The sequence below is a fragment of the Lactuca virosa genome, chromosome 6, assembly GCF_052849685.1.
Source record: "Lactuca virosa cultivar CGN04683 chromosome 6, Lactuca_virosa_CGN04683_v6, whole genome shotgun sequence".
NCBI classification, from domain to species: domain Eukaryota; kingdom Viridiplantae; phylum Streptophyta; class Magnoliopsida; order Asterales; family Asteraceae; genus Lactuca; species Lactuca virosa.
In genome coordinates, this window is record NC_136431.1 from 64,549,683 (window position 1) to 64,558,626 (window position 8,944).

At 41.9% G+C, this 8,944-nt stretch overlaps 1 non-coding gene across 1 annotated transcript; it reads right to left on the reverse strand.

Moving 5' to 3' along the window:
• Window positions 1-682: 682 nt before the first annotated feature.
• LOC145122894 (small nucleolar RNA R71) lies at window positions 683-789 on the reverse strand. The gene has a single exon (XR_013714791.1). It is a non-coding gene; the product is annotated as a small nucleolar RNA R71 (small nucleolar RNA).
• Window positions 790-8,944: the final 8,155 nt, after the last annotated feature.

Below are 8,944 nucleotides of genomic sequence, written 5' to 3' on the forward strand. Positions count from 1 at the left end.
AGTTTTACACCTAAGGAGAGGTTCATACTTGCTAAAGCTGGAAGCTTTATGGACTTAGAGACCCAAGAGTGTTCAGATCTGAAGTTGCAACTTCAGATCTTAGCTCATACCCAAGAATAGCTTCCTAATATGCTAGAAAAGCCCTAATCTTTAGCCAAATGAGATCTAGAAGGAAATGAGGTCAAGGTAATGACTTGATGCCTTCAGAAGATGATAACTGAGGTAGATTTTAGATCCCCACACGCTCCTTGCTTCTAGCCACTTGTTTCTCCAATCTTTTCTCACTAAGATCCACCTTCCAAAGCTTAAAATACACAAGAATGGAGCACACACACAAATTAGGGTTTGCTGGACTCTCAAGAGGCTGTAAGGGGCTAAAGGAGGCTAATGATCCTTTAAATAGGGTGCAAAACCCCGAAAATTAGGGTTTCATCCCCCAGCTCCTACTCGTCGGGTCCTATCTTGGACTTGGCGAGTCGGTCACTTAACACGTGGCCAAACCCGCTCCTACTCGACGAGTCAGGGCATCCAACTCGTCGAGTAGACCTTGCAATTTATAAAAATTAAATCCATAAAATTAATACCTGAGAGTCAGGGCGTTACACCATCGGGGTCAATCAACTCATGGAACGATATGGAAAGAGCTTTTCTTGACAAGTTCTATCCCGCTTCAAGAGTCTCAAGTCTTAGAAAGGAGATTTATGGAATCCGCCAAGGTCAAAATGAAACTTTCCATGATTATTGGGAGAGGTTCAACAATTTATGCTATAGTTGTCCACAACATCAAATTTCAGAACAACTCCTCATTCAACACTTTTATGAAGGATTGTTACCAATGGAGAGAAGACTAGTTGATGCCTCAAGCGATGGAGATGTCTTTAGCAAAACTCCACAACAAACAAGACGACTCTTCAACACCAAAGCTGCAAACTCCCAACACTTTGGCCCGCGCCAAGACATGAAGAGGGACACACAACAAAAAGTCAACAAAGTGGGGACATCAAACCTAGAGTCTCAAAACAAAGATTTAACACCCGTTGTCCAAAAGCTAGCCATGGGACAAACTCCACAAGTGATGGTTTGTGGAATATGTGCAACAATGGGACATTCTACGGATATGTGCCCCATTCTTCAAGAATATGCGGAACACGTGAATGCCACATGAGAGTTCCAAAACTACCACAATAAACCATCCGGTTACCAAAATGCATACAATTCAAGTTCGAAACCAAATCCCAATATGAGCTACAACCCAAGATCATTGCCTCAACATGCATTGATTAGACCTTCCTATCCACCACAACAACCTTATTACCAACACCCACAACCACACTCTCAACCCAAACCACACCCTCTACATCATCACCAACAACCTCCTCAATCCCAACCAAGTAGCTCCGGAATGTCTCTTCAAGACATTGTAAAATCCCTAGCCACTAGCACTCAACAATTCCAAAAGGAGACAAGGACTAGTATCTCCAACCTTGAAGCACAAATAGGAGATATAGTTACATCTATAAGCAAGTTGGAGTCCCATGGTAAACTACCTTCTCAAACCGAAAAGAACCCAAATGTCAATGTAGTGACTTTGAGAAGTGGTAAACAAACTGGACAGAGTAGTTCCAAGAAGAAGTCAAGGGAAGATGAGGAAGAAATAGAGATCACTCCCATCGAGGATCCTATTGGCAAGAATGACACACAAGCCGGAGTTCCAAAGAAGACTACCCCTCTAGTGACTCCAATAGCCACTCAACCGCCATTCCCCTCCCGACTTGCTACCTCAAAGAAGAATGCGGAGGAGAAGGAGATCTTGGACACCTTCCGAAAGGTGGAAGTAAACATCCCATTACAAGATGCAATCAAAAAAAATCCCTAGTTATGCAAAGTTTTTGAAAGAACTTTGCACCAACAAGAGAAAATTGAAGGGAAATGAAAAGATTTCTATGAACGAAAATGCATCCGCGGTCTTACAAAGAAAACTTCCACCTAAGTGCAAAGATCTGAGAATGTTTACGGTTCCTTGTAAGATAGGGGATGTCACTTTTAGTAGCGTCATGCTCGATCTCGGTGCTTCTACTAATGTCATGCCCTATTCGGCATATGATTCGTTAAATGTGGGTCCTTTAAGTGAAACGGGTGTCATAACTTCACTTGCGGATAAATCAAGTGTTTTTCTAGTGGTGTCCTAGAAGATGTTTTGGTACAAGTGAACCAAATCGTCTTTCCGGCGGATTTCTATGTAATTGACTTATAGGAACAAGTCTCCTCCAAATCGGCTCTAGTTTTACTCGGGAGATCATTTTTGAAGACGGCTAGGACAAAGATTGATGTGTATGCAGGTAGTTTAACAATGGAGTTTGATGGTGAAACAATAAGTTTTAATATTTATGATGCTATGAGATATCGTAGTGATGTTTCATCTTTGTACTTTGTTGATGTTGTTGAACCAATAACCTAAGAATTGTTTGAGTTGTCTAATGGTGATATGCTGGAGATGATCCTAAGCAAGGGGCTTGATTGTGGAAAACTAGCCAAAAAATTGAATCTTTATTCTTTAGATCTGAAAGTGGAGAAGTTGGTCAATAATTTGGAGGTAAATAAATCCACAAGATTTGATGTCAAGCAAATTGCATTGCCCCCAACTCATACAAAGTTGCCACCATCCCTTGTTCAACCACCAAAATTGGAATTAAAAGTCCTACCTTAACACTTGAAGTATGCCTACTTGGGAAAGAACGAGACTATTCCGGTCATCATTTCCACTCATCTAACCGAATTTAAAGAAGAGCAACTCCTCAAGGTGTTGAAAGAGCAAAAAGAAGTCATGGGTTGGACAATTACAAATATTAAAGGATTGAGCCCCTCCATTTGTATGCACAAGATTTTGATGGAGGATGAATGCAAGCCGAGCCGGGATGCACAAAGAAGATTGAATCCGCCTATGATGGAAGTTGTGAAGAAATAAATATTGAAGCTTTTTGATGCGGGGATGATTTATCAAATCTCGGATAGCAAGTGGGTGAGCCCGTTTCAAGTGGTGCGAAAGAAGACGAGAATCACGGTGGTCGAGAACAAGAAAGGTATGATGGTCCCCAACCGTATGCAAAACGGATGGAGAGTATGTATTGACTACCGAAAACTCAATGCAAGAACAAGAAAAGATCATTTTCGACTACCCTTCATTGACCAAATGTTAGAGAGGTTGGCTGGAAAATCTCATTATTGTTGTCTAGACGGGTATTCCGGTTTTCACCAAATCCCGGTGGCACCGGAAGACCAAGAAAAGACAACCTTTACATGTCTATTTGGCACTTTGCATACCGGAGAATGCCATTTGGATTGTGTAATACCCCGATCACTTTCCAACGTTGCATGGTTAGTATTTTCTTGGAATATGTTGAAAACATAATTGAAGTTTTCATGGATGATTTTACGGTATATGGCAACTCATTTCAAGAATGTTTGACCAATCTCACCAAAATTTTGAAAAGATGCATTGAAAGGAATTTGGTTCTAAATTTTGAAAAATGTCATTTTATGGTGAGTCAAGGTCTTATTTTGGGCCACATTTTGTCAAAGAAAGGAATTGAGGTAGATAATGCTAAAATTGATGTTATTTAAAGCTTACCTTACCCGACTTGTGTTCGGGAAGTTCGTTCCTTTTTAGGTCATGCAAGTTTCTACTGAAGATTCATCAATGACTTTTCAAAGATAACAACACCAATGTGCCAACTCTTGCAAAAGGATGTTGATTTCGAGTTCAACGAGGCGGGCAAAGAAGCTTTTGACAAGCTCAAGGAGTTGCTTACATCCGCCCCCATCATACAAGCACCAAATTGGGATCTCCCCTTTTGAGATCATGTGTGATGCAATCAACTATGTTATAGGCGCCGTTTTGGGTCAAAAGAATGGAAAAACATCCCATGTGATCTACTATGCATCGAGAACACTAGACAGTTCTCAAAGCAACTACTCTACCATGGAGAAGGAGCTATTGACCACAGTGTTTGCTTTGGAGAAGTTTAGGCAATATCTACTAGGCACCAAAGTCATAGTGTATTCGGATCACGCGGCTCTCAAGTACTTGATGACGAAGAAAGATGCAAAGCCAAGACTCATCCGGTGGATCTTATTATTGCAAGAATTTGATTTGGAAATTCAGGACAAGAGTGGATGCAAGAATCTTGTTGCCGACCATATAAGTCGGATCACTTCAAATGAAATTCCTCTCCCATTGCGGGAGGAGTTTCCGGATGAGCATCTCTTTTTCCTTACTCAATCTATTCCTTGGTATGCCGACATCGTTAACTTTTTGGTCACGAAAAGGTATCCTGACACATTCACACGTGCTCAAAAAGTTAAATTGAAAAGTGATGCAAAATACTATGTGCGGGATGAACAGTATTTGTGGAAGCATTGTCCCGATCAAATCATTAGGAGATGTGTGCCCCAACAAGAACACCAATTATTTTGAAATTTTGTCATGAATTTGGTTGTAGGGGACACTTCGGACCTAATCGAACTTTGAGAAAAGTTCTTGAGTGTGGATTATTTTGGCCAACCATGTCACACGATTGCTATTTGTTTTGTAAAAGTTGTGAGCGGTGCCAAAGAACGGGGAAAATTTCACAAAAGAATCAAATGCCACAAAATCCAATCCTTGTTTGTGAAGTTTTTGACGTATGGGGGATTGATTTTATGGGCTCATTTCCCGTCTCATTTGGCAACATTTACATCTTACTTGCGGTTTACTATGTCTCTAAATGGGTTGAGGCCAAAGCCATAAGATTGGATTATGCCAAAACAGTTATCGAGCTTTTAAAGTCTAATATTTTTGTGATATTTGGTGTGCCTAGAGCTTTGATTAATTATAGGGGGATGAATTTTTGCAACAAGATGATGGAGGCTTTGTTGAGGAAGTATAACGTGACTCACTGTGTCTCTACCGCCTACCACCCTCAAACGAACGGTCAAGTGGAGGTTTCAAATCGTGAAGTGAAGTCTATACTTGAGAAAACAGTGAATCCTACAAGAAAAGATTGGAGCTCAAAGCTTGATGATGCCTTATGGGCCTACCAGACCGCTTACAAGACCCCGATAGACATGTCTCCATTTAGGTTGGCTTTTGGAAAACCATGTCATCTTCCCGTGGAATTGGAGCACCATGCATTTTGGGCGGTCAAGCAATGCAACTTCAACATTGATGAAGCGGGAAGACATAGGAAGCTTCAACTTCAAGAGTTAGAAGAATTGAGAAATGACCCTTATGAAAACTTGCGAATTTACAAGGAGAAGACGAAGCTTTTCCATGACAAGTTCATCACCCGGAAGCATTTTGAACCGGGACATAGGGTCTTACTTTACCATTCACGATTGAAGTTATTTCTGGGCAAGTTAAGATCAAGGTGGCTGGGGCCTTTTATTGTAATAAAAACTTTTGACCATGGGGCGGTGGAAATCCAAAGCGAAGAAACGGGACAAATTTTCAATAACAATGGGCATCGTTTGAAGCCATTCTATGAAGGTTTCAATTCAAATGCTCTTGAAATCATCCATTTGGATGTCCCAAGGTGTTGAATCAAGCTAGGAGGACGTCTCACCAAAGACGTTAAAGAAGGGCATTTTTGGAAAGCATTGTGCTTTCGTGTTTTTAAATTTGAATAAATGAGTTTTGAAAATGTTTTTGGGATTCACAAGAGTTTTTTTTGAAGAAAATAAGAGTTTGTAGGTGTTTGGGGCCCTCCAAAGCAAGAACTAGTGAAGAAACGGAAGAAAACGGAGCGAAAAACAGGACCAGGAGCTGAACTCTGCACAACCCGCACATTGGTGCGCAACTGATTTGCGCGGCTGGACTCGAGAATGCAACAGTGGCCAAGACCTAACTTTCATGTCCACGCGACCCGCGTGCTACCTTGCGCGACCCGCCTACCGTGGTGGACCGTTTTTGACGAATTTTGATCAGGCTTTGACAACGTTGACCGGGTGTTGACCTCACTTGACCATGGATTAAACACTCCAGCAAGTCATCTTCTTCATTTAACCTTATCAAACTCCCACCATTTTCTCTCAAACTCTCAAGAACACAAACACCCACTTTCCACAAAAATTTGATTTCCCAGAGTTCTACCAGTCGGAATCCCGCGAGACCACCGCCATTCTTCACCATTTTTCATCCTCTACAAACCCCACCCAAATTTCCTCCGATCCGTCGCCGGAATTTGGGGCGCCACCACCACCACCTTGCCGCTTTCCGGCCAACTCCAGCCAGCACTCGCAATTCCGACACCACCAAAGTGTTTCTTTTTTCCAAGCTCTATACATCCCACCGAACGAAACCACAATTTCTCACAAAAAAATTCGCCGGAAATTTTGAGCCACCACGAGCCGCCGCCGGATTTTTCGCAAAAATCAAGTCGAAAATATTGTTTTATTGAACAAGTCTTGCATTTTGGCAGCCATGAACAATAACAAAGCTTGGGGTGTGCGGTAGCGGATTTCGGGTTCAAGTTTAATTTTTGGGACGAAAACGATTGAATCAGGTATCTTCTTTCCTTGGTTTTTATTGCATTTCATTGCTTTAATACAATAATTGCAACCAATTATGCTTTGAAAATTGCTTAGGATCATTAGTCATTACCCGAATTATTTAGAACAATTACTTCGAGAATTGTTGAAATTGGTCAAATTTGCTTGGAAAATTGATTGGAAAGTGTTTACACTTTGGTTGGGATTTGTTCGTTATGACTAGAAATGCTGCTGAATTTTTGTTAGAATTGTCAAATGGAGCCGAGTAGTGTTGTTTAAAATCATTTTGAATTGTCAAAAGTTGGGTGCAATTATTGGAATTGTTGTGTTCATTTTAAACATTGTTATATTATTTTGAGATTGGTGAGGGAGGGATTACTTTGGTGGATTGTTTCTATTGTTGTAGGTCTTAAAAATGGGCAAAACTGCAACTTGACCACGCTCCCATGGATCGTCCGTTGATCCTAACCCTCAAAAGGATGTCACCGGTACATCACGCAAAGCATCGAGTAAAAAAAAGGAGGAGAAGAGGGAAGCGATCCTTCCCTTACAAACGCTGAACTAAAAACCTATCGCTCGAACCTCCGGGGTCATACGATCCGACCAACGAAATTCTACCATAAAGGGTCCATGAAGAAGCTTGGGGTGCATGATGGTGTGTCATTTTTGTTCCAACAATTGGGTTGGCGTGGTTTTCTTAGACTCTGTGACAAAACTTACGAAGAACCCACCATGGAATTTCTTAACACATATCCTCGAGAGGATGCGACGGGAGTCCTCACATTCCAGTTGAAAGGGGAATACCATAGACTCACATACAACATGCTTGATTCTATCATGGGTATCCACGCTCCATACTACATTTACCCCCAACATTAAGAGTACCAAGACTTCCTACGTAACCCGAATGCACACTTTTGGATGCAAATTTTCGGTCTCAGTTCCTTCAACCCAAGCCAAGCACATCGTTCACCCTTGCTGGCGAATTGCACATCGGGTTCTCACAACAAGCATCTTCGAGCGTCTCGAGCCCGGTCAAATTAACATATGTGAACTATTTTTCCTCCACAGCATGAGATACGGACATCACCCCAGTTTCTCAGCCTTCTTCTTAGACAAGTGTGACTCGATACATCAGCGCACTACGGGTGAAATTTTCATCGGGGGACTTATCACGATCATAGGTCGAGCCGTTGGCCTAGACTTCCCTGCTCCCGAATACATACCTGTTGATAACCCGTCCAACTTCCTGCTAGACTGTGATACCCTCATTCAGATGGAGATGTTGCTCGATCGGGGAACCCGCACATACGGTTGGCTAGACTCTGACAAAACCCCGATTTACATCCTTCCAAGTTGGATCAGTTCTTCATTCGACTCAGATGATCCCAACACTTGGCTTCCTCCAGACCAGTTGACCCAAACGGGTGTATTTCCTGAATTTGACAGTGATGAGGATGAAGAAGCAGAAGAAGATGACGAAGAACATGATGACGAGATGCCCGAGGCCGAAGACCATATTGACTTGCAGCCACCACCGGTGCAGCAACCCATGTCTCTGCAGGACCACTTTCAGTCTCCTCCATAACATTTTGACCAGCCTCAGTATCAGCCGCAACAGAAGGGGGACACGAGATCCCATCATATTTCCCCCTACATTCTTTGACCAGTTCGCCATGATGTTCTCCACCGTTCAGTGCATCGACACTCAAACACAGGAGAACACCCGTACCATTCAGGATGTGGCGACTCGCGTTGGTAGACTAGAGTAGTCCTTTCCATCCACTTCCCGTCAGGTCCAGGACATGTAGGAATACCACCACCGTCACGGACACTTTCTGCCGCCCGATCCTCCGATTTAGGTCATTTTGTGCCCTTACCTTAAGCATTGAGGACAATGCTTGTTCTTAAGCTTCGGGTGGGGTATTTCCTTTTACTTTTTCATGCATTTTTTTAGTTAGGTTGCATTTCATATTAGTTTTAAGCTAATTTGCATTCATTTTTTTATTTTATAAAATTACAAAAAGATTTTATCTTCTTCTTTTCCACTTTTTATTTTTGCATAACATCTAGCTTAGGGCATTAGCATTCATGCATTTTTGTTGTCTGTTTATTCTTTTTGTTGTCTGTTTATTCTCACCCCCTTGGATTCCATGGAACAGTTTCATAGTTATTGTATCATTATTGGTCCAGGATCTTGTTGTTATCTCACACATCGAACCGGGACCATTAGGCTGCAGTTTGGGACTTCATACTTGGGATCAACAGTTTTCATGAAGAATTATGCATGTAATACTAACAATTGTAGGATATACTATATCAATGGATGTTTTTATCCTTGCGGTCCATACCGCTGAGAGGATCACACTTGATCATGTTTGAACCGTTAGGATGAAGCACTGGTGCTTGTCCCCGAGTA